Source organism: Halichoerus grypus, chromosome 2 (genome assembly GCF_964656455.1).
Source record: "Halichoerus grypus chromosome 2, mHalGry1.hap1.1, whole genome shotgun sequence".
Classification (NCBI taxonomy): domain Eukaryota; kingdom Metazoa; phylum Chordata; class Mammalia; order Carnivora; family Phocidae; genus Halichoerus; species Halichoerus grypus.
In genome coordinates, this window is record NC_135713.1 from 102,512,186 (window position 1) to 102,539,256 (window position 27,071).

Here is a 27,071-nt window from a genome sequence, read left to right on the forward strand (position 1 = left end):
AATTAGTGATAGAGAAGACCAAATGATGGAGAATAAAGAAGCTGAGAAAAAGAGAGAGAAACAACTACTGGATCACGAGGGCAAAATTCAAGAGATAAGTGATACCAAAAAACGAAACAATATTAGAATAATTGGAATCCCAGAAGAAGAAAGAGAGAGGGGAGCAGAAGGTATATTGGAGCAAATTATAGTGGAGAACTTTCCTAATTTGGGGAAGGAAACAGGCATCCAAAAACCAGGAAGCACAGAGAACCCCCCTCAAAATCAATAAAAATAGGTCAACACCCTGACGTCTAATAGTAAAACTTACAAGTCTCAGAAACAAAGAGAAAATCTTGAAAGCAGCTCAGGACAAGAGGTCTGTAACCTACAATGGTAGAAACATTAGATTGGCAGCAGACCTATCCACAGAGACCTGGCAGGCCAGAAAGGACTGGCATGATATATTCAGGGCACTAAAAGAGAAAAATATGCAGACAAGAATACTATACCCAGCTAGGCTGTCATTGAAAATAGGAGAGATAAAAAGCTTCCAGAACAAAAAAAAAACTAAAAGAATTTGCAAACACCAAACCAGCCCTACAAGAAATATTGAAAGGGGTCCTCTAAGCAAAGAGAGAGCCTAAAAGTAACATAGACCAGAAAGGAACACAGATAATATACAGTAATAGTCACCTTACAGGCAAAACAATGGCACTAAATTCATATCTTTCAATAGTTACCCAGAATGTAAATGGGCTAAATGTCCCAATCAAAAGACACAGGCTATCAGATTGGATAAAAAAACAAGACCCATAAATATGCTCTTTGCAAGAGACTCATTTTAGACCCAAAGACACCTCCAGATTGAAAGTGAGGGGGTGGAAAACCATTTACCACGCTAATGCACACCAAAAGAAAGCTGGGTGGCAATCCTTATAGCAGACAAATTAGATTTTAAACCAAAGACTATGATAAGAGATGAGGAAGGACACTATATCCTACTTAAAGGGTCTATCCAACAAGAAGATCTAACAATTGTAAATATCTCTGCCCCTAACATGGGAGCAGCCAATTATATAAGCCAATTAATAACAAAAGCAAAGAAACACATTGACAACAATACAATAATCGTAGGGGAATTTAACACCCCCCTCACTGAAATGGACAGATCATCTAAGCAAAAGATCAACAAGGAAATAAAGACTTTAAATGATACCCATACACTGGACCAAATGGACTTCACAGATATATTCAGAACATTCCATCCCAAAGCAACAGAACACACATTCTTCTCTAGTGCACATGGAACATTCTCCAGAATAGATCACATCCTGGGTCACAAATCAGGTCTCAACCGGTACCAAAAACGGATAATTCCCTGCATATTTTCAGACCACAATGCTTTGAAACTAGAACTCATTCACAAGAGGAAAGTTGGAAAGAACTCAAATACATGGAGGCTAAAGAGCATCCTACTAAAGAATGAATGGGTCAACCAGGAAATTAAAGAAGAATTTTAAAAATTCATGGAAACAAATGAAAATGAAAACACAACTGTTCAAAATCTTTGGGATGCAGCAAAGGCAGTCCTAAGTGGAAAGTATATAGCAATACAAGCCTTTCTCAAGAAACAAGAAAGTTCTCAAATATACAACCTAACCCTACACCCAAAGGAGCTGGAGAGAGAACAGCAAATAAAGCCTAAACCCAGCAGGAGAAGAGAAATAATAAAGATCAGAGGAGAAATAGTGAAATAGAAACCAAAAGAACAGTAGAACAGATCAATGAAACTAGGAGCTGGTTCTTCGAAAGAATTAATATTGATAAACCCCTGGCCAGACTTATCAAAAAGAAAAGAGAAAGGACCCAAATAAATAAAATCATGAATGAAAGAGGAGAGATCACAACCAACACCAAAGAAATACAAACAATTGTAAGAACATATTATGAGCAACTCTATGCCAGCAATTTAGATAATCTGGAAGAAATGGATGCATTCCTAGAGACGTATAAACTACCAAAACTGAACCAGGAAGAAATAGAAAACCTGAACAGACCCATTACCAGTAAGGAAATTGAAGCAGTAATAAAAAAATCTCCCAACAAACAAGAGCCCAGGGCCAGATGGTTTCCCAGGGGAATTCTACCAAACATTTCAAGAAGAATTAATACCTATTCTTCTGAAACTGTTCCAAAAAATAGAAATGGAAGGAAAACTTCCAAACTCATTTTATGAGGCCAACATTACCTTGATCCCAAAACCAGACAAGGACCCCATCAAAAAGGAGAATTACAGACCAATATCCCTGATGAACATGGATGCAAAAATTCTCACCAAAATACTAGTCAATAGGATCCAACAGTACATTAAAAGGATTATTCACCACGACCAATTGGGATTTATTCCTGGGTTGCAAGATGGGTTCATTGTCCGCAAATCAATCAATGTGATACAATACATTAATAAAAGAAAGAACAAGAACCATATAATCCTCTCAATAGATGCAGAAAAAGCATTTGATGAAGTACAGCATCCTTTCCTGATTAAAACTCTTCACAGTGTAGGGATAGGGGGTACGTACCTCAATATCATAAAAGCCATCTATGAAAAACCCACAGCGAATATCATTCTCAATGGGAAAAAACTGAGAGCTTTCCCCCTAAGGTCAGGAACGTGGCAGGGATGTCCACTATCACCACTGCTATTCAACATAGTATTAGAAGTCCTAGCCACAGCAATCAGACAACAGAAAGAAATAAAAGGCATCTGAATTAGCAAAGAAGAAGTCAAAATCTCACTCTTTGCAGATGATATGATACTTTATGTGGAAAACCCAAAAGACTCCACCCCAAAACTGCTAGAACTCATACAGGAATTCAGTAAAGTGGCAGGATATAAAATCAATGCACAGAAATCTGTTGCATTTCTACACACCAACAAGACAGAAGAAAGAGAAATTGAGTCTATCCCATTTACCCAAACACCTTAAGCCCCCACATAAGCACCCCAAACCATAAGATACCTAGGAATAAATCTAACCAAAGAGGCAAAGAATCTGTACTCAGAAAACTATAGAATGCTCATGAAAGAAATTGAGGAAGACACAAAGAAATGGAAAAACGTTCCATGCTCATGGATTGGAAGAACAAATATTGTGAAAATGTCTGTGCTACCTAGAGCAATCTACACATTTAATGCAATCCCTATCAAAATACCATCCACTTTTTTCAAAGAAATGGAACAAATAATCCTAAAATTTGTATGGAACCACAAAAGACCCCAAATAGCCAGAAGAATGTTGAAAAAGAAAAGCAAAGCTGCTGGCATCACAATTCTGGACTTCAAGCTCTATTACAAAGCTGTACTCATCAAGACAGTATGGTACTGGCACAAAAACAGACACATAGATCAATGGAACAGAATAGAGAGCCCAGAAATGGACCCTCAACTCTGTGGTCAACTAATCTTCAACAAAGTAGGAAAGAATGTCCAGTGGAAAAAAGACAGTCTCTTCAACAAATGGTGTTGGGAAAATTGGACAGCCACATGCAGAAGAATGAAACTGGACCATTCCTTACACCACACACAAAAATAGACAAAAGACCTAAATATGAGACAGGAATCCATCAAAATCCTTGAGGAGAACAGAGGCAGCAACCTCTTCGACCTCAGCTGCAGCAACTTCTTCCTAGAAACATCACCAAAGGCAAGGGAAGCAAGGGCAAAAATGAACTATTGGGACTTCATCAAGATAAAAAGCTTGTGCACAGCAAAGGAAACAGTTGACAAAACCAAAAGACAGCCAACAGAATGGGAGAAGATATTTGCAAATGACATATCAGATAAAGGGCTGGTATCCAAAATCTATAAAGAACTTATCAAACTCAACACCCAAAGAACAAATGATCCAATCAAGAAATGGGCAGAAGACATGAACATTTTTCCAAAGAAGACATCCAAATGGCCAACAGACACATGAAAAAGTGTTCAACATCACTCGGCATCAGGGAAATCCAAATCAAAACCACCATGAGATACCACCTCATACCAGTCAGAATGGCTACAATTAACAAGTGGGGAAACAACAGATGTTGGCGAGGATGCGGAGAAAGGGGAACCCTCCTACACTGTTGGTGGGAGTGTAAGCTGGTGCAGTCACTCTGGAAAACAGTATGGAGGTTCCTCAAAAAGTTGAAAATAGAGCTACCCTACGACCCAGCAATTGCAGTACTGGGTATTTACCCCAAAGATATAAAATATAGGGATCCGAAGGGGTACGTGCACCCCGATGTTTATAGCAGCAATGTCCACAATAGCCAAACTATGGAAAGAGCCCAGGTGTCCATCAACAGATGAGTGGATAAAGAAGATGTGGTATATATACACACTGGAATATTATGCAGCCATCAAAAAAATGAAATCTTGCCATTTGCAATGATGTGGATGGAAACAGAGGGTATTATGCTAAGCAAAATAAGTCAGAGAAAGACAATTATCATATGATCTCACTGATATGAGGAATTTGAGAAACAAGACAGAGGATCATAGGGGAAGGGAGGGAAACATGAAACAAGTCAAAACCAGAGAGGGAGACAAAAAATAAGAGACTCTTAATCTCAGGACACAAACTGAGGGTTGCTAGAGTGGAGGGGGGTGGGAGGGATGGGGTGGCTGGGTGATGGACACTGGGGAGAGTATGTGCTATGGTGGGCTGTGAATTGTGTAAGACTGATGAATTACAGACCTGTACCCCGAAACAAACAATACATTATATGTTAATAAAATTAATTAATTAATTAATTAAAAATATCATAATTAAATCCAATTATAAGCTATTAAAGAGTCAAACCTAGAACTAACAACACAGAAAGTTTAAAAAGATGGAAATGATGTACTAAGAAAATATAATAGAAAAGACTGCTAACAAAGCTGTTGTCAGACAAAATAAATTTTAAAGCCATAACATTAGGGATAAAACAGGCCATTAAGCTCTGGTAACGGAAAAAAATTAAAACAAAATGTTAAAAAAAATTTAATGAATATGCATCTAACAACATAGTCTCAATATATACAAAGGAAATTTAGACAGAATTACCAGGAGTTGGTGCTAGGGACAGATGGTTGTGTCCCCTCAAAATGCCCAGGTTGAAACCCTGCCCCTCAACGTGATGCTATTTGGAGGTGGAGCCTTTGGGTGGTAATTAGGTTTAGAAGAGGTCATGAATGGGGTATGCGTGATGGGATTAGCACTCTTAGATGAGACTAGAGAGCTAGCTCTCTCTCTCTTCGCCTTGTGTACACACTGCAAGAAGGCAACCACCGCAAACCAGAGAAAAGGCCCTCACCAGACAATGCATCTGCCGGCACCTCAATCTTGGGACTTCCCAGTCTCCAGAACAATGAGACATGAACATGGGTTGTTTAAGCCACCCAGTCTGTGGTATTTTGTAATAGCAGCCTGAACAGAGACAGATGGGGAGAGCTAATTATTTCAGAAAGACTATCAGTTGATAGCATCTTTGTGGGATCACTGCTCCTTAAGAGTTTAATTTTCTTCAGTTCAGGAAGGGTGCTAGGAAACTGATTCATAAAGCATGACCAAGAATAAAATGCATTCATGGTCTATGATTTGTACAGGTGTGTTTGCTTTCAAGCAATCACCACCTATATTCCCCTTGTTGCTTGTTCCCTTGTTACATCACCAACCAAAGACTGTACGAGACCTTCATTTGTAAGCCAAATGGCTTATATTTATCTGCAAAGGAAAACCAGCAAATAAAATAAAGAAGGCAAAGATTTATGAACAAAGAATTGATTAAGGGGGAAAATGCCATGAGAAGTCAGGAGGGGATGAGAAATACCTCAGGTAGCAAGGTTAGCTTTGAACAGGTAGGACAGCTTATCCACGAAAAAAAGGGGAAGGATGTGTGTGCACCCAGAGAAGTTTATTTATGGAATGGGGTGGGGCAATCAATTGAGGGCATTCCCACCTGTCAGCCTGTACTTGCTTGCATGTTAACCAGAGAATATAAACTCCAAGAGGGCAGATACTTGTCTATCTTGACACCATTACAACCTCAATATCTAAACAGGGCCAAGTACATATAAATGCACAGTTATTATTGGTTAATACATTAACAAAGCTGTTGAATGCTGTGATGTGATGGGGGGTGGGAAAGGACAGAACAGAGAACTTGGGGAAGTGAACAAGTTAGTAGTCAGTGGGTGATGGGGTTTTGCAGATGAGCCGAGAACGGAATGCATCTCTCAAATCAAACTTTGGTGGCAGGGATGGAGGCAGGGAGCACGGGGACGGAGCATCTGCGTACAACGGGAATCAAAATCTTAGAGCCAGAGGGGCTGAAGGAGCATTTAACCCGAAGGTGGAACCACATTAACCAGCAGCTAATGCAGTTGTCTCACAAAGCCAATGAAACATGAAGCAGGGCTCAGTGGAGCCTGAAGAAGTCTGGGGAGGTGTGTTAAGCCTGTCATTGGAGTCTGGGATTTCAGGCTTAGACGGTATCTTTGTCCCATGTACAGATCCGAATTAATATTCAACAGCCTTTCTTTTTTAATATTCTGTATTGAATCATTAAGACTTGTCCTTACACCTCTCCATTTCTAAGATGACAGAGTATCTGTCGACAACCGTAGGTGTTTTTACTTTGATGGGTTCCTTTGAAGGGAATCACCTAAAACCTTTTCTGAAATTAAGAAACACCTCAGTCTCTGCAGTACTGTTACTAACAAATCATTTCCTAGGCAGACTAACTCGTAGGATGATTTTCCCAGATGTCTACTTCTCCCTATCTTTAATGAGCAATTTTGAAGGGTGAGATTCTTTTAACTTATCAGAAAAAGGTACGTCATTTCGGACAGGTTTAGAATCTAAAAACATCTTCATTTTCATTTTTTCTCAGACCCTGAGAAACCCAGTTTGATGTTGCTACCCAATGGCCACATTTCAATTACTTTTCATTAATGCTCAACTTTTTACAAAACTAAGTATTTCCCTGATAGAATACCCTGCATCAGAATAAGGTATTATAGAACCTGACAAATCTAAGAGAAATGGCTATTTTTGACCCACAAACAAGTTTATAATTAGCTTCTTGTTAAAACGTAAACAGTATTAGGCCATCTATTTTAGAAACAGATGTTAGTTTTCAAAAAAATCACATTAGTTTCTGATTAGCAGCTGAACACTTTTCAGAGGCAGTATCGATTTTAGCAACAGGATAGATTTGGGCAACTGGCATTATCTTAGTCAAAATACACAGTTATAATAAATAGAAGGGACCCAAAATAGCCTATGGAATCAAAAATAGTACATTTCTTTTATGTATCTAAAGTGTCCTCGAATTATATCATCATGATGGCTTTATCCTCAAAATGGCTCTCTCCATATGGTGAGAGAGAGGCCCCCAGTACCTCCAGGTATACGTTGTTTTGGTTTCCAATCCCAGTAAAAAGAAAGGGTCCCCCCAACATCCATAGCAATCGCTGAAAATACTATGGCCCCCTTGGGTCACATGCTCTTCCAGACAATTCACTAGGCCCAGGGATTCTGAGTCATCTGATGGGCCAGCCCAAGTCTGTCCCCTCCCTTCCCACACTTACCCCATAATGAGAAAGGTAAAGCCACATGACAGCCCATTTCCAAAGGCTAAAGATGCTGAGCAGACAAAAAAAAGAGTAATAAATCTACAGCTCATTCTTTCCAGAGACATCTCAGTGCAAGGGATCTATTATCAGACAGACCTGCACCATTCACTAGCTTGAGCAAGGTACCTAACTCCTGTGAGGCTCATTTATTCTTCATTCGTATCAAACTTGTAGAGTTGTTGCAATGTTGAAGATCATCTATGTAAAGCACTATTCGGCTACTTCCCTTGCTCCCTTCTGTCTGTATGCATTCCTATCTGATTACCATGTCCCCAAGGGGATCCCCTCAAACTCCAGTCCTCAGCCTGTAGTGAAGAGGACAGCGTTCACATGCACCCACTCTCTTCCCTACAACCCCAACTCCTGGAGCTGTCCCTGGCTGCCTGGAAGTTTTACCACCTTTTTTGTCCTCATTCAATTGGGCGGACTTCCCTGCCCCACTCTTGGTGTCTTAGTCTGACCACTGCTCTAACAAAATGCCACAGACTGGGTGCCTTACAGACAACAGAAATTCATTTTTTCAGAACAGCTGCAAGCTACAACGAATTACACTCCTTGAAGCTGGGCAGCAAGACCTTGCTTACAGGGGCATCTGTTTGGCAACTTGTTGGCCTACCACATCCTCCAAGATTCTGTTTAAGAGGACATTTCTCAAGAATCAAAGTCTGATCTCAAAAGAGGCACCCTGATTGTGCTAGGGAGATGGGAAAGACAGGGGGCAGGAGATCCTTCCCGATCACATCACAAAGATGCTGCCTACTCAGTCACTAGAGCCAGCCTTACCCAAACCACCCCAATCTCCTCTAAGACCTCTCAAACCAGGGGTCTTTCCATCCTTTCTGAGCCCCTTCTAGGTATTGGTGTTCTCCCAGATGTTTATCTAACATCTGGAAGATCAGAGCCGGGCCAGTGGCCTCAGAGAAACCAATACGTAAGAGTACCTACAGTGTCGTACAATACTTACTATACAGTGCGACTATACCTATTTTACAGATTAAGAAGCTGAGGCTTGGTAAGGATAGTTAACTAAAGATGCTCAGTGAGTAAATGGGGCTCTGAGTAATCCATGTGTCTTGCCCTCCAAAGTGTGCATTCTTTCTATTGGCCATTAGGAGACTATGTAAAACATTTTCCAGGAAGTTTTTCTTTCTTTTTTTTTTTAAGATTTTATTTATTTGTTTGACAGAGAGAGACACAGCGAGAGAGGGAACACAAGCAGGGGGAGTAGGAGAGGGAGAAGCAGGCTTCCCGCTGAGCAGGGAGCCCGATGCGGGGCTCGATCCCAGGACCCTGGGATCATGACCTGAGCCGAAGGCAGACGCTTAAGGACTGAGCCACCCAGGTGCCTCTCCAGGAAGTTTTTCAACCAATATGGTTTTAACGTATTTTGTGTTTAACTAGATGAATTTCTGGCTATTCAGAATGCTTGGCTCTCTGAAATGACCCATCCCAAAAGAAATGAGACTTTAGAAAATGGAGATTTTACTCTCCCACAAATTCCATACGAGAGTTCTGCATAAACACTATTCAAAGTGAACTCTCTTTTATAAAAATAGCTAACACATGCTGGTTAACTCTTGATAGCTAATCCCTTTCCAACTTTGAAGGCTCATTCTTGGTCTTGTCTCCCTCTGCCAAGTGGCTTTACAGTTTCAGTTGACCTTGACCATAACATTGAACAGTGTTCGTCTGTGAAGGACCTATTGACCTGAAGCCTCTGATCCTTGATTTGTTATTCACACCATATCCACCCTGCCTTTGTGTGACAACTTAATATACATAGGGGACAGCAAGGTCCAAACCTTCCTCATTAAAACAAGTAAGCCAGAATTATTACAGGGACCGGTATCAAAAACATCACATGCACAAAAATAGTCCTTACTTTCCCTTGTTTATATTTAAGAGAGTCTGACAGCCTTCCTTGTGGGAAAGCACTCTTCCAAGACACGCTGCTCCCTTCAGTGCCCTGGGAAGGGCAGACAGGAAAGCAAAGCACTTGGCTAATAAGGACAGAGACATCTGCATTCGGTGTTTGAAGAAGACAAAGAGAACTGGAGACATATTTGCTTAACCGCATTACTTATTGCTTTATTATTATTCCCGTTTAATATCAGTAATGTCCCTGCAGTTGTGTACCTTCCATGTTGGAATCCACAGTTTGAGAGGTTTAACTCTTTGCTACAAAACAAACATGTGTGAGTGTCTCAGGAATTGGGAGATATGATCTGAAACTTAACACCAAGCCTGCTCGATGCATAGATTATTGGGAAAAGGAAAAGGGTTTTCATGAATGTGGTTGGTTTTTTCTTTTTTTTCCTGCCCCAGAACTACATCGATGCCCATCTTAAAAGGCAAACTGAAGAGTGAACGGATATACTCTAAGCCAAGTTAACTAAAATTAAGTTACTCTTCCAAGTATGTTGCACAGTACTGAGGCTTTGGGGCCAAGAGGAACTGGGGTCATGCATACTGTGTGTTATTCGCTTTTTTTTTAATACAAGTTGCTCCTCTGGAAAGGTGAGTTTGGAAGGTAATGGCTCTCTAGGCTCTCTAGGTAATGGCTCTCATACCACACTATGCCTTCGGCTCCAGGGCTCTGAGCAGACAGGGTGCGGCACAGCTGATCCCTGTCATAGTCAGCATGTCGGGGTTGCCTGTCGCTGTCACTTTGGCTCAGTTAAGATGGAGCTGGGGTTGGTGCCAGCAAGATCTCTTCCATACGTAACACCCACCTCTGCATGAAAGTCAGTTCGCTCCTGGAAAAGCATCACTCATTTTAAAACTTCTCATACAGAAATTCAGAAAACCTCACAAAATAAATGTAGAGTTTCGTGAACAATTGAGGCAAACAGCCTTTTAATCACCATTCAGGTCAGTAAACAGGACTGTGCCAACAACCCCAGGAACCCCTTCACCTGCCCCAGCCACTAGCCCTTCCTTTCCCCCCTAAGCAATTGCCACTCCGAGTTTTAGAGAAGGCTTTTTTGGTTCCCTTAGAGTTTTTCACCCAAGTGATAAAAAACTATAGTTTAGTCTTGCCTAGTAAACAGGTATGTTTTAAGTCTCTTCAAACCTGCCAATACCCCCTCAATCCTTTTCTTTTCCTTATAACTTATCTGTCGAAGAGCTCACAGCGTTTGGCCAGTGGAGTTTGCCCCATCTGGATTTGGCAGACAGCTCATTGCCGGTACAGTCCCACGTGTTCTCCTGCCCTTGGGATGTCCCACAAAATAGAAGTTGGGTTCTCTCTAGTGCTTGAGAGAAACAAGTCTGGAAACCAAAATTTCTTCCTTCTCTCTCCCAGCCCTCCCTCCAAGATACAGAGTCAGCCTCCCTGGGAACCTCACCCCTTTCATCCTTTTATATTCTCTTCCCAGCTTGTCCCACTGCCTGAAATGCCCTGCCTGCTTCCTCCACCTAGAAACTCACTACACAGTCCTCAGGGCTCAATTCAGAAGTCGTATGTCACTCACAACTCTGTGAAATCTTTCCACAAGCCCTCGGCAAAATATGTCACCGGGTCCCGGGCGTGTTCTCTCTCCATCACAGCACTTGCTAACACCACGTCATAACTTCGTAACTTCCTGAACTCAGGGCTCTCTCCACCACCCACCGTCCCCGCCCCATCCCTGCTCCTTGAAAGCAGCAACCATCTTATCTTAAGGAAGCAGATATTCAGTGTGGCCAACAGCCCTGGATCCCTAACACTCCCCCACCACCCCATGGTCCACAGAGGGGCACCCTCTCCCAAGGACGCTGCTTCCTTCCAGGGCTCTTCAGCAACTCATTTGTTTCCAAACACACAGCATGCTTCCCTGCCCTCAACTGCCTCTTTTCTTGAGAAGGATGTGTACCCTTGTCCCATCTGAAGTTGGCTTGGAACTTGGCATTCAAAGAGAAGGATCAGAGAATACCACCTCGTCGCCTGCCCGCCCTGTAGCTCAGCACAACAGCGCCCAGGGTGGAATGCCGCCATGCTTCAGTCACACCAACAACCAATACAAGTAACACTGGATACACAAGCCCCAAACACACCCATCCTTGGGCAAGATGGGCAAGCCATGAGGGAGGTATTCCCATAGCATTCATTAAACTCTTTCTCACCTTCCAAATCTGGCTTCAAAATCACTCCCTACGAACTTTCTCTGATTAACTTGACCCAATTCTCTTAATCTCTCTACTCAATGAGTCTTCATTAATTATGTACCTAGAGATTTTACTCTATTCATGTGCTCTCACTATATTATTCTATGAATATGCCTTCATTTCTTTTCGTATGCTGAAAGGAAGATCTCAGTGCGCAGTGTTCTTCTAAACTCCTGTGACCATGTTAGCTGACACTTCTGCAGAGAGGACAGACCCCATCAATGCCACCGACTGACAGACGTATGTGACTATACGGGTAACTGGACACTTGTAATTCTCAAGGACGAGAACTGAAAGAGCTGAGGGAGAAAAGATAAAATTTCTAGGCTTTCTGAAGAACATTTTATTCAAAAGGTCTTTTTCTTTCCCCGAATGGTACTTTTTTATTTTTTTCTCACTAACCCGCTGAAATTTGCTAACCTGCCAATCTCTAGAGCACTTGAAATAAAGAATTGTTGATCAAGTTTTAACTGTTCAAAGAATTGAGAGTCCTAAATATAATCAAGTGTATTACTCTGAGTACTGGTATAGCTATTTGTGATCATTGTCAATAAATGCCCCGAGTCAATGTTTTCTCAGCCACCTGTAGAGTTTTCACGAATTCTTCCACCGTCCCCTATGATATAGTAATTGTTCCTCTGAAGCAACGAGCCCTCCTAATAATGCTGTGAGTCAAATGTGAATTATTTGAATTATTACTTTTTGCTTTCCAAAGGGAATATCTTTCAGGTCCTGGACTTACAGATCTATGATAGTTTAGAGTTAATGTTGATACTTAAAATATTTGGCCAAATTTGGACTGAAGAAACTTGATGTATCTTCTGAGAGAAAGTAGGTCCCCAGAAGACGCAGGTCACCTATTCATTTACCTAAAGGTTTATGAAAAAACTAACCAGGACATTTGTGTCTTTGTGTGTGTGTACGAAATATGTTCAAGTTTGACTACTTAGGGTAGAGCTCTTTACAGTAAGTGAGGGAAGGACATCACACATTCTAGAGAACTAACAGGAATTTCCTTGGGATTTTTGCTCATATTTTTTTTCAGTCAATAAGTTAAGGAAAGATCTAGATTCTTTACAGAAAAGATGTAAGGTAAGATTAACAGTATGTGAGCACATTTGCCACTGGGCACACATTTTGGTGTTCAAATCATTCATTAGTAAATACATAATTAGATTTCACCCATTACTTTTAGAAAGAATTACAGCTTTGATTACACTTACCAAGGTAAAACATATTTTATTTACTCATGGTAAATTTAAGTATTTAAATTGGAAGGTATTTCTTAAAATAAATGAGTGGTTAATTTTGATCAAATGAATGAAAGAATTGATCACACTATTTGTAATGTGATCTCTCAGTAGACTGGGCACCTAGCAACTGGAAGGCTGCAGCCCTTGGGCTCTCTTATTCATCCCTAACAGGTTTTCTAAACACCCTTCCTTCCTTCTGTCCTCTCTCTTCTCCCAAAGATAGTGACTAGTTCAGTCATTCTGATCTCTAGTGGCAACCACAGCTTCCCCCCAACAGGATATCTTATTCCCTAAGCTAATCTCTTTTCTCCTTCCTTCCATACTCCCTAAAATAATCAGTCTGATCCTTGTAGTTCTAGGTTCTTACTATGGAGGAAATAACAAGTTCAGAAAATCCTAAAAAGTTGTATCCGTAACTTACAAAACCAGAAACATTTATAGCTTCTTTCTAGACCTGATTGTCCTATATGGTAGCCACTAGATACACATGGCTATTTAAATATAAATTTAAATAAATTAAAATGAAATGAAATTTAAATTACAGTTCCTTGGTCTCCCAAGCCCTATTTCAAGTGCTTGATAGCCACAGCTAAGGTATTGGATAACACACAAAATTCCCATCATCACAGAAAGTTCTATTGGGCAGAGTGCTATTACAGATTCCCTTCTCTGAAGGAGAGCTCTAATGTTTTTATTCTATCATCTTTTTCTTTCACCAAATGTCCTTCTCTCTTGCTGAGGATGTCATCCACCTTCAGGCCTCACCAGACTCCTCTCAATGGTGTGTTCAAGCAGGGCAGGCACCTGTTTCTGAATCAAGCAGATCAGATATGCCTCATCGTGAGGCCCATCATGAGTGCCTCATATGAATGAATGTTAGTACCCACAGAGACTTAAGGAAATGGGCAAGCCTGAAGGAGCTTCGTCTTCTTCGAGAAGGTAGGTACAGACCAGGGAAAGGACAGTGAAGCAATTGAGGGAGCATATCAGAAATTCAAAGATATAGTAGTCTATCTCTTCTTAGGAGAGGAAATTTTAGAATTCCAGTAATACCTCACTGTGTGCAATACTTAATGGTGTGTAAATGAATAGGTAAAGAATGGAAGCGCACAATGACAAGAACCCTGCAGTGAAAATGCAAAAATCCTTTTTCAAGTGTAAATTGCCAACCATTTAAAGGATCAAGGCTTTCAGGGGCGCCTGGCTGGCTCAGTCGTCAAGCGTCTGCCTTCAGCTCAGGTCATGATCCCAGGGTCCTGGGATCAAGCCACGCATCGGGCTCCCTGCTCAGCGGGAAGCCTGCTTCTCCCTCTCCCACTCCCCCTGCTTGTGTTCTCTCTCTCTCTGTCAAATAAATAAATAAAATCTTAAAAAAAAAAAGGATCAAGGCTTTCAAAAAGAAACCAGGGACACCTGTAAAGCAAGGGCCCCGGAAAGGCTGGAAGCATCCTACTAACACAAATGACTTTCCCATCTCACCCTTCAGGTTGTGAGGTCCTTGCAGGCCCGTCTTCATCACCTGGCCATCTCCAGCCTAGCACAGAGCCAGATACACCCCGGGCGCCAGGGCAGTGTTGTTGAGTGTTTCACAAACACACATGTTTCTATCTTTGGCTACTTTCTTCTACTGTCATCCTCCCAACGACTGTGGATGTATAAACACTGTGGATTGCTGAGCCAAGTCATGCGTCTCATTTCCTTTCATTAACCTCACTGTTGTTCTATTTGCTCAATTTCCCACAAAACCTTCCCTGATTCTTCCTGTAGTTCTAACAGCTCTACAGAACCACTCAACGTTCTTCTTCATTAGGTCAGCCTTACCCTGTCATCTATCAGTTCCATTTCTTCCTGGGCAACCTCCCTCCTCACATCCCCTGTTTCTGTCCAGTCGGAGCTGGTTCACACCCAGGCTGCTGTGAATGGTTGCCTGGGACCCATTTCCTGGACTCTCACCCTGTCCTACCTTGATTTACTTCCTTATTTTGCTACAGAACATTCTCTAGTTGTTTTTTAACACAGGGTGAGTAGAATTTAAGTGTCTGAAAATGTCTCTACTCTACCCTCACATTTGATTGGTAATTTAGTAGCATTAAGAATTTTAGGCCGATAGTCACTTTTACTTGGATTTTGAAGATCTTGCTCCATCACCCTCAAGATTTCTATACTGCTGATGAGAAGCCTGATGTCATTTTGACTCCTGATCTTTTTTTTTGTACGTGACCCGCGTTTTTCCTTCTTTAATATACACTGATGTGGATCTTTTTGAAATTATTATTATTCTTTGTGCAGTGAACTTGATGGACATTTTATGTCTAGAGATGTAGTCCTTCAGTCCTGGGAATTATTACATGCTTTTTATATGAAATTGGTTGAAAGTGTGACTAGAACAAAGTGGCTTGACTTTCCCACAAGTAAGAGGGAATTCTTTCCTGCCTTTGGACTCCAAATGAAACATTTGCTCTTCCTCAGTCTTGAGCTTACCGGCCTTTGGCTGGGAACTACGTCATTGGTTTTCCTGGTTCTCAGGTCTTCAGACTCACGGTGGAACTACACTACATCTTTTGGGTTTCCAGTTAACTAACTCACCCTGTAGATCTTGAGACTTGCCCACCTCTATGAGGGTGCGAACTACTTCCTTAAAAGTCATCTCTTTACACACACACACACACACACACACACACACACACACACACACACACAGTATTGGTTCTGTTTCTCTGGAGACTTCTGATCAATACAATTGCTCCTGCGTGAGGGAGAGACACTGAAAACTCTGGCTCTGGGCAGGGCTTGTTCACTACAGGGTTTCACTGTCAGTATTTGGATTTCTTTCTTCTGCAGCTCTTCAGTCTCCCCAAGGAAGCATCTTCTAATCTTTTGCCTCAGGAAGTATAAATGTGGTCGATGGGTGCAGGAAGAGCCAGAGGGTCTGAGAATTCAGTGTTTTCAGTAGTGGCTGCTCAGGGTACAGAAAGCCCTGGAGAGTCCAGCTGTTCATTCTCAGCTGGACACTGCAAGACGCTTAGGTTCTGATGCGCTAAGGCATCCATTGTAGTTAATGAAGGAACTGCTCTCTTATGCATTAAAATAGTACTGTGTACCATCCTTGGAAGAACTGAAAGAATAGTCACTCAAACTATTCTCTGTAGGACTTATTTTCTTGCAGAACCCCGCATGAGAAAGGCCGGTAACAAATGCATGTCAGGACTCTCAGACTCTCTCCTGGTTTTCAGTCCCACAACTCACCCACCTTCTTACAAGTCCTACAGCTATTGAGGTTCTGCACAGGACATGCTTGCCCCTCTGTAGGCACTTAGATTGAAGCCTCCTGACTCTTTTTTTTTTTTTTAAGATCCTTATTTATTTGAGATAGAGAGACCGTGAGAGAGAGCATGAGCAGGGGTGGGGGGTGGGAGGGAGGAGCAGAGGCAGAGGGAGAAGCAGACTCCTCACTGAGCAGAGAGCCCGACGTTGGGCTGAATCCCAGGACCCCGGGATCATGGCCTGAGCTGAGGGCAGGCGCTTAACCCACTGAGCCACCCAGGTACCCCCTCCCGACTCTTTTTAATCAGATACATCCACCCACCCGCTTTAAATCTTATAGCAATTCGTTGCTATTGCACATTCTTTGTTATCTCCATGCTTCTAATCAGGCTTTCTGGCTTTAAAGCACTTTATTCCCGGGGCACCTGGGTGGCTCAGTCGTTAAGCGTCTGCCTTCGGCTCAGGTCATGATCCCAGGGTCCTGGGATCGAGCCCCATATCGGGCTCCCTGCTCAGCGGGAGGCCTGCTTCTCCCTCTCCCACTCCCCCTGCTTGTGTTCCTGCTCTCGCTATCTCTCTCTCTGTCAAATAAATAAATAAAAATCTTTAAAAAAAAAAAAAGCACTTTATTCCCTTACAGTCGTTTTAGTGGAATTTATAGGATAAGAGATGACTCAGTGTATCGATTTACCATGATAACCCAGAAGCCCAGGTATTCTGAGTACATGATAAATACTCTAACTAGGATTATGTAATTTATCATTCAAATGAGGACATCACTGAGAGTGAAAGGGACTCTAAAAATAATTACTACTATATAATTTTACACACTTTTTATTAACTAACAAATTGGTATCATATTAGTGGATCTATAAAAAAGTTCTAATCTGGGGCGCCTGAGTGGATCAGTCGGTTAAGGGTCTGCCTTAGGCTCAGGTCATGATCTCAGGGTCCTGGGATCGAGCCCCACATCAGGCTTCCTGCTCAGCAGGGAGTCTGCTTCTCCCTCTCCTTCTGTTCCTCCCCAGGCTTATGCTCTCTCTCTCATGCTCTCTTTCTCAAATAAAAAAATAAAATCTTAAAAAAAGTTCTAATCTATTTTCAGATTTAAAAACTTTCTAAAATTTTTTAATTAATGTATCCAAAATAAAATTACATATCCATGTACATTAAAGTAAAAATTTTAGCAATTCCTTATATTGACTATTTGAATATTTAAAAACTGAATAAAGACTGCTAGAACATTTTCATTTTATCAGTTTTTCAGTCATGTCTGTTTCTAGTAACATGTCACAGTTACTTTTCTGAATATACTTTTTTATTGTGTAACTTTCAGGTGTACAACGTTATAATTCAACATCTGTGTACACTATAAAGTGATTATCCCCAAAACTTAGTTACTATCCATCACCCTACACTCTTTCACTTCTTTTGCATATACCCCCCAACATCCTTCCCCTTTGGTAACCACTGATGTGGTCTATCTATGAGTTTGTTTTTTTTTTTTTTTCTCTATGAGTTTGTTTTGTTTTGTTTGTTCATTAGGGGTTTTTTGTTTGTTTGGGGGGGTATTCTTTCTGTTTGGGAGGCATTGTTTATTTTTTTTAGATTCTACATGAGTGAAATCATATGATATTTATCTTTCTCCTTCTGACTTAATTCACTTAGGATAATATTCCTAAGGTCCATCCATGTTTTCCCAAATGGCAAGATTTAATTCTTTTTTATGGCTGAGTAATATTATATCATATATATATAATATATATGTATAATACGTAATATATATATTACATAGACATATATATTTACTTCTTCTTTATCCACTTATCCATCAATGGATGATTAGGTTATTTCCATATCTTGGCTATTATAAATAATACTTCCTTGAGCATAGGGGAGCATATATCTTTTCAAAGTTGTGTTTTCATTTTCTTTGGATACCTAGTAATGGAACTGGATCACATGGTAATTCCATTCTTAATTTTTTGAAGACTCTGTTTTCCATAGTGGTTATAGCCATTTACAATCCTGCCAACTTTGTACAAGGTCTCCTTTCTCTTCATATCCTCTCCAACTTGTTAAACCTTGCCTTTTTGATACTAGCCACTCTGACGGGTGTTAGGCGATATCTCCCTGGGGTTTTGAGTTGCATTTCCTTAATAATTCATAAGGTTGAACATCTTTGCACATGCCTGTTGCCCATCTATGTATCTTCTTTGGAAAAATGTCTATTCAGCTCCTCTGCCCATTTTTAAATTGGGTCGTTTGCTTTTTTGGTTGTTGAGTTGTAGTTCTTTGTACATTTTATATATTAACCTCTTAACCAACTGAGCCACCCAGGCGCCCTATATATTAACCTCTTAATGGACGTATGATGTGCAAATATCTTCTCCACTTCAGTAAGTGACCTTTTCATTTTGATGGTTTCCTTCATTGTACAGAAGCTTTTGTTTAAAGTATAATTATTTAGTATAGTTATTCTTAAAATTTTCCTAACATTGACTGTAATATTTTCAATATTATGTTTATAGTTACTAAATTTGCAATTGTTGACCCCATCAATTGACTTTTCTCTCTAGGCCATAATATTTCAGATGAGAAAATACACTCTGTATGGGAGTTGAAGTAGATGGGAAGCTCACTGCAAATTCTACTAAATGGAAGATATTCTCAATTCTACTTTTTTTAAAAGGTAAGCTCCACACCCAACATGGCACTTGAACTCACAACCCTAAGATCAAGAGCTGCATGCTCTACCAAATGAGCCAGCCAAGTGCCCCCTCAATCCTACTTTTTAAAATTGAAATGTTATAAATATTTGAGCCCCATAGTTTCACACGTACTTCCTGTTTGTCTCAATTCAGAATAATTTTCCTTGACCATTTTGTAGGATAAAACTTATCAAATATATTGTCTCTGTTTATTATGAAAGTGATTTTTATGAAAAGAAATGCTTTTTTATGAATGAAATGCAACCAATATTTAAAGGACTCATTTACAAAGTAACATAATACCATCATGGGTCACTCATGTGGACTTGTAGTTCTCCAAAGGCTCAAGACTTTAATGATGGACAATAAAGAGAGAACACATACAGCCAGACTGAAATATCTTTCTAAATTCAGCACCAGCTTTGTCACAAAAAAAATTTTGTAGCTCAGTTCCTTTATGCATATATAAAAATATTTGTAAATCTTAACAACTACAACTTCTATTTTTATTGGTAGAGTACTGTGGCTTGTTTGAACACACAATTATGAATTATGCATGTATACAACCAATTCCAAATACATTTCTGCTCCACAGTTCCCTAATTTAGTAAGAACATTGTTATTGCTATGATTCTGTGCCTTACCAAAATTTGTATTTGTATTATGACTACAAAAACAAATCATGTTCTCTTCAATGTTAAATCTTTGAACTGTATTTATAAGTGAAATTCACTATGATGTCAGATAGTTCAAATTCAACACAATGAACTTCTAAAAAGCTTTACTTTGACTCCATTAATTTTATGGAAAAAATGAAGCCTTATTGATATTAACTGATTTTGTCTGAAGCATCTGATGTCATGGACATAAAACAGGCATCAGTTTTCCGTTTGCAAATTCTTTCTTTGCTAATGGACACAACACATTGCCAGTTATTGCTTTATTTGTTTTGTACATGCACAAGAGAATTTTCAATTAAAAATGAGAGAAATTAATTTATAACAACAGTCATTTTATCCAAAGAAAAGTCATACTTCACAAAGTGATGTATAAACATACTTTCTGCAGCTATACATGTTGAATTGTCTTTAAACATGGTATTCTTAGAATAACTACCAACTTTTCATGTGGATTTTGATAGTTCTTCAGCAAATTTGTGTCTCGTATTTTTCGGTGGACAAAGATGTCACCACTGACTCCATGGTGAATAGTAACATTTTTTTTGCTCACATCACATGTTCGATTTTTTTGAGAGACTAAAATTCAGTTTTTAATTTTTCATTAAACATGTGCATTTAAAAAGCTCATTGCTTAGACAAAATAGGGGCATAAGGAACTCCAAAAGCCGACTCTTCCATACAAGCAATGAAAGAACTGACAAAAACATAAGCAACTTTTTTGGATCATCGGAAACTAACCAAAGGCTGCAACAACCCAGAACTGCTTATTCAAGAAAAGTGGCTGAATCTCAATAAGAACAGTGAGGCTTGTGGCATCTTAACTTACTTTGTTCCTTTTTCCTAGTCCCTAGCTCAACAGTAGCCTTGAAAATAACATTCTACCTTCCTGGTAACAGCGGAGCAGAGAGCAGACAGGCAGCAGTTGCAAATTGTCCTTAGTTGATCTAGCTGGTGGCTCTCGGAAGGAGCTTCTCAAAAGGTTTGTCTTTATCTGACCTGACTGGTACTCTCATCTTGTGCTAAAGCAAGGGGTCAGGACTCTGTGGAAAATATTTATAGGCCAATGTTGTAGTCCCTGTTGCCTAATTCAATAAGTAACCATTGGTGCAAACAACAGGTGAACCAAAAAAACCAGGGAGGAAAGTCTTGGAGTGAGATGTTTTTTAACAAAATAAGGGCTTAGGAAAGCTCTGACTGACATATCCCAGAGAATTTAGGAAGTCATACACATGCCCAGGTCACACTCACGTTCAGCTGTGTTCAGGCTCATGAAAGATGGGAGAAGGCTCTAAGCTCTTACCCGTGAATGACTTTGAGGCCTGCAGAAGCAAGAAGTGAAAGCTTTAACTCCTGGCAAGGCATGCCCCATCACAAAGAAAGCCCCTCTGCAAAAGATTAGGAGATTTCTTTGGTTCTAGGCATTGAAGGAAATCCCTGCCCCATCATTACCTAAACACTAAGCCAAGGCTATTCAGGGACCTTGGCCAAAACAATCATGATAAAGAGCAAAGCTGGGAGAGTCACACTTCCTGGTTTCCAAACTTACTACAAAGCTATAATAATAAAAATACTGTGGTACTGGCATAAGGATAGACTTAAGCAATCAACTCTTATAACCATGGCCAACTGATTTTTTAAAAGGACATCAAGACCATTCACGGGAGAAAGAATAGCCTTTTTAACAAACAGTACTGAGACATTCAGATATCCCCATGCAAAAAAAAAAAAAAAAAAGAATTTGGGTCATTAGCTCACACCATAAATAAACACTAACTCAAAATAGATAAAAGATTTAAATCAAAGAGCTATAACTATAAAAGCTTAGAAGAAAACATATGTGTAATTCTTCATGACCTTGAACTGGGCAATGGTTTCTTAAATATGACCCCAAAATCAAAAACAACACAAGAAAAAAAAAATCAGATAAATTGGGCTTTATCAAAATATAAAGCATTTGTGCATCAAAGGATGCTATCAAGAGACTGAAAAGACAACCCTCAGAATGGAAGAAAAAATTTGTAAATATCTGTTACAGGTCTAATATCCAGACATATTATGAACCCTCACAACTCAATAATAGAAAGACAAGTCACCCAATTAAAAAATCAGCAAGGGATTTTATTACATATTGCTCTAAAAGAGATACAAATGGCCAATATACACATGAAAAGATGCTCAACATCAATCACTGAGTCATTAGGTAAATTCAAATCAAAACCACAAATGAGATACCAGCTCACACCCACAAGGATGGCTACAATCAAACGGCAGACAACAACAAGCGTTGACGGGGGTATGGAGAAGCTGGGTCTCTCTTACATCCTTGGCAGGAATATAAAATGGTGTAGCTACTTTGGAAAACAGTTTGGCAGCTCCTTAAAAAGTAACCTCATGAACCAGCAATTCCACTCCTAAGTATACATCCACAAGAATGGAAAACATAGGTAAATAATTGCTTGTAGAGGCAGACCTTTTTCACTCTGCAGACAATTGCATTTTTTACAAATCAAAAGTGTGCAGGAACCCTGCTTGGAGCAAGTCCATTGGCGCCATTTTCCTAACAGCATTTGCTCACTTTAAGTGTCTGTGTCACATTTGGGTAATTCTCACAATATTTCAAACTCTTATTTTCCTTATATTTCTTATGGTGATCTATAATCAGTGATTTCTCTTGTTACTATTGTAATTTTTTGGGGGGGTACCATGTACTGTAACCATAGAAAGACAGTAAACTTAACTGATAAATGTTGTGTGTGGTTCTGACTACTCCAACAATCTGCTATTCCCCTCTCTCCTTTTCCCCAGGCCTCCCTATCCCCTGAGACACAACAATATTGAAATTAGCCCCACTAATAACCCTACAATGGCCTCTAAGTGTTCAAGTGAAAAGAAGGGTTACACGTCTCTCTCTTTCAATCAAAAACTAGAAATGATTAAGCTCAGGGAGGAAAGCATGTCAAACACCACGATAGCTCTAAAACAAGGCTTCTTAAAGGAAATTAGAAGTGCCACTCCAGTTTACACACAAATGATAAGAAAGCAAAACAGCCTTACTGCTGGAGGAAATTTTAGTGGTCTGGGTAGAAGATCAAACCAGTCACAACATTTTCTTAAACGAAAGCCTAATCCAGAGCAAGGTCCTCTCTTCAATTCATTTAAGGCTGAGAGGGCTGAATGAGCTGCAGAAGACAAATTTGAAGCTGGCAGAGTTTGGTTCATGTGTTTTTTTTGGTTTTTGTTTTGTTTTGTTTTGTTTTTGTTTTCGTTTTTAGGAAAGACACCATCTCCATAACACAAAAGTGCAAGGTGAAGCAGCAAGTGCTGATAGAGAAGCTGCAGGAAGTTATCCAGAAGACAGAGCTAAGGTAATTAAGGAATGTGGCTACAGTAAACAGCTGATTTTCATTGCAGATGAAACAGCTTTCTATGGGACGGAGATGCTATCTAGGACTTTCATAGCTAGAGAGGAGAAGTCAATGCCCGGCTTCAAAGATTCAAAGCACTGGCTGACACTCTTGTTAGGGGTTTGTATAGCTGGTGACTTGAAGTTGAAGACAGTGCTCATTTACCATTCTGAAATTCTAGGGCCCTTAAAAATTATACTAAATCTACTCAGCTTGTGCTCTATAAACAGAACAATAAAGCCTGGATGACAGTACATTTATAACATATTTCATTGAATATCTTAAGCCCACTCTTGAGACCTACTACTCAGGAAAAAAGAGATTCCTCTTAAAATATTACTGTTTGTTCACAATGCACCTCATCACCCAAGAGCTCTGATGGAGATGTACAGGGAGATTAATGTTGTTCTCATGACTGCTAACACAACATCCATTCCGCAGTCCATGGATCAAGGAGCCATTTTGACTTTCAAGTCTTATTATTTAGGAAGTACATTTCATAAGGTTTTAGCTGCCACACGTAGGGATTCCTTGAATAGATCTGGGCAGACTCAGCTGAAAATCTTCTGGAAAGGATTCACCATTCTAGATGCTATTAAGAACATTTGTGATTAATGTAAAAAAAGTGGGGGGGCAAAATCTCAACATGAACAGGAGTTTAAAAGAAGTTGATTCCAATCCTCATGGAGGACTTTGAGGGGTTCAAGACTTGAGTGGAAGCAGCAAGTACAGATGTGGGGGAAACAGCAAGAGAACTAGAATTAGAAGCGGAGCCTGAAGATGTGACTGAATTGCTGCAATCTCATGCTACAACTTTAATAGATGAGGAGTTGCTTCTTATGGGTGAGCAAAGAAAATCGTTTCTTGAAGTGAAATCTACTCCTGGTAAGATGCTGTGAAGATTACTGAAATGACAACAAAGGATATAGAATAGTATATAAACTTAGTTGAGAAAGCAGCAGGAGGGTTTGAGAGGATTGACTCCAATCCTGAAAGAAGTTCTACTGTGGGTAAAACACTACCCAACAGCATCACACGCTACAGAGAAATCATTTGTGAAAATAAGAGTCTACTGACATGGCGAACTTCACTCTTGTCTTATTTTAAGAAGTTGCCACAGCCACCCCAGCCTTCAGCAACCACCCCCGGGTCACTCAGCAGCCATCAACACTGAGATAAGACCCTCCACCAACAAAAAGATAGCAACTTGGTGAAAGCTCAGATGATAGTTTGCAATTTTTAATAATAAAGTTTTTTTTTTTCAAGATTTTATTCATTTATTTGAGAGAGAAAGAGCAAGCATGAGTGGTAGGAAGAGGCAGAGGGAAAAGCAGGCTCCCCACTGGGCAAGGAGCCCGATGTGGGACTCGATCCCAGTACCCCGGAATCATGACCTGAGCTGAAGGCAGACACTCAACCACTCAGGCGCCCCAATAATAAAGTATTTTTAAATTAGATATGTACATTATATTTTTAGACATAGTGCTACTGCACACTAAATAGAGTATACTAGAGTGTATGTAAACATAACTTTTATATGCACTGGGAAACCAAAAAATGTATATGAATCACTTTATTAGAATATTTGCTTTACTGCAGTGGTCTGGAATGGAACTTGCAATACCTCCGAGGTATGCCTGTACATAAATGTTCATAGCTGCATTATTTATAATAGCCCCCAAATGGTAAGAATACAAATGTCCATTAACTGACGAATGGGTAACAAATGTGGTATACCTATACAATGAAATATTATTCAACTATAAAAAGGTATGAAGTACTGATACCTCCTACAATGGGGATGAACCTGAAAAAACATTATGCTAAGTAAAAGAAGTCAGACACAAAATCCCTTATATTCTGTGACTCTACTTAAAATATCCAGAATAGGCAAATCCATGAAGACCCAGAGTAGACTGATGGTTGCCAGACAATAGAAGGAGAGGGAAGAGTTGGAAGTGACTGCTAACAGGTACAAGGTTTCTTTCTGGAGTGACAGAAATGTTCCAGAATTAGATACTGGTCATGGCTGCACAACGCTGTGCATATACCAAAAACCACTGAATCTGGCACTTTAATTTTGCTGGGATGGTGAGTTTTATGTGGATTTTTATCTCCTTATTAACAATAAAGCTCATGCAATGACAAGATTTTTTTTTGCAAAATAAAAGATGTTGCCAAGCAATAAAATAAACTAAGGTTGGTTTGTATCATAAATGATACAGTAAATGAGAGAAATGTTGCAACAAAACCATCCCAACGATTTTCTCTGTATGCCCTGTGGCAGGATCATTCAGCCTGTTTTCTGAACTTACTCGTGGTACAACCTCTAACTTTCTCAGTTTCCTACTGACCCTCATGCCAAGTGGCCTGGAGACCTTGACCTTTGCTGCTAGAGGTCATGGCACACTGGCTGGTACATCACTGTCCAGCTAAAGCAAAAGTGCCAATCACTTCCATCACCACATACAGGCTGATATGAGCAAGCTGGCCTTCACTACTTGCATTCCCAGGCACTTGCTTTTATCAGTAAACATCCTGCTTGTTGTCCTTGAAAGGGAAATGTTAGTCGACATTGTATCTAAAAAAGTTCAGGAAAAGGGAGGTTATTGCTGGTCATCTTTATAGTTAACTCTGTGTTAAAACAAGAACTCTGTTCAGTGCAGGGATATCTCCCACACTACTAGATGAGATGTGGGCAGAACCTGCAAGTGCCAAGTGGAGGTCTACCCAACTCAGCCCGGCTTATTTTAACACCATTATTAATAATAAGATTTTGTTGCAAACAAAAACAAAAAACCTGGAACACACGCTAAATAAGAAAGGGCGTTAGGAAAAGCAGTTAATCTGGACTTCCCAATCAAATCAGGACGCCACAACAACTCTCCTGCAAGCCATTGCAGGGTAAGTGGCACAGAAATTAGTTCCTACAGAGATCTGATGTGGACATCATGTCTGGCCTCTGAAAGATCCGTGTTTTGGGCTATCATGTAATTGTAACAGGTAAAGACAGGGAGAAAAGACAATCTGGGAGGAATGAAAAAGGGGCACAAAAGCAAAAAGTACATTTAGAAGGAAACAAACAGAACTTCCTCCAGGGTTCATCTATTACTGATTATTTACCTAAGTCATGTTTTAGTTTGATTACCTGTATTTCCCATATTTTCGGGCTGTCTATGCACACACTACACCTCCATACTGCTGACATTATCTCATTTATGGCTTAGTGCCTTTTTTTTTTTTCTTCGAAATGATAGAAGAAGAACAAGAAAAAAAAAGAATTAGACATCTTACAAAAGCAGGGGTGCTTTCTCTACCTTCTAGTAAACATGTAAAATCCCCCAAATACTAAATGAATTAATAACCATCAATGGTAAATGATAATTTTCATAACCTTTAAAACCCCTGTAAAAACATTTACTTCTTAAAAAAAAAAAAAACTCAGGCGCCTGGGTGGCTCAGTCGTTAAGCATCTGCCTTCAGCTCAGGTCATGGTCCCAGGGTCCTGGGATCGAGCCCCGCATCGGGCTCCCTGCTCTGCGGGAAGCCTGCTTCTCCCTCTCCCACTCCCCTCTGCTTGTGTTCCCTCTCTCACTGTGTCTCTCTCTGTCAAACAAATAAATAAAAATCCTTAAAAAAAAAAAAACTCATTCCATTAGGTTAAATCAAAGATTTAGTACCAATTCAGATGAAGTATCACAATGAAAGAAGCTCAGACTGAGTGTAGTCCATGACTTCCCCACCCTGCCCATGGTGACAACTGTGTCTGGCTTTGTCAGCTCCTGCACGGACCCACAACTCCAATACAGAAAGCGCTAAGTGCCCAGAGCCTTTCGTCTTCCTTCTCCCTGGGGAGGCTGCCAGAGCCTTTGCTACCACAGAGACAAAAAGGAGCTGTTACGTTTACCAGATACATTTGACTGTGTTTTCAGTCTACAGTCTAAAAGTCCTGACTGCTAAAA

The 27,071-nt window shown here is 40.1% G+C and overlaps 2 long non-coding RNA genes across 4 annotated transcripts in view; one reads left to right on the plus strand and one right to left on the minus strand.

Moving 5' to 3' along the window:
• The window catches only part of LOC144381129 (uncharacterized), a 29,162-nt gene extending 14,505 nt beyond the window's left edge, over positions 1–14,657 (minus strand). The window contains exon 1 of the long non-coding RNA XR_013445783.1: positions 14,530–14,657. This is a non-coding gene — a long non-coding RNA (uncharacterized LOC144381129). The remainder of the gene's footprint in view (positions 1–14,529) is intronic.
• The window catches only part of LOC144381128 (uncharacterized), a 111,766-nt gene extending 88,415 nt beyond the window's left edge, over positions 1–23,351 (plus strand). The window contains exons 1-3 of one of the 3 annotated variants that reach the window (XR_013445781.1): positions 13,745–13,989; positions 18,894–19,006; positions 22,978–23,351. This is a non-coding gene — a long non-coding RNA (uncharacterized LOC144381128). Of the gene's footprint in view, positions 1–13,744; positions 13,990–18,893; positions 19,007–20,549; positions 21,158–22,977 lie in introns of those variants that run through there. The other 2 variants (XR_013445780.1, XR_013445782.1) reach the window with 2 other exon arrangements.
• The last annotated feature ends 3,720 nt before the right edge of the window (positions 23,352–27,071 follow it).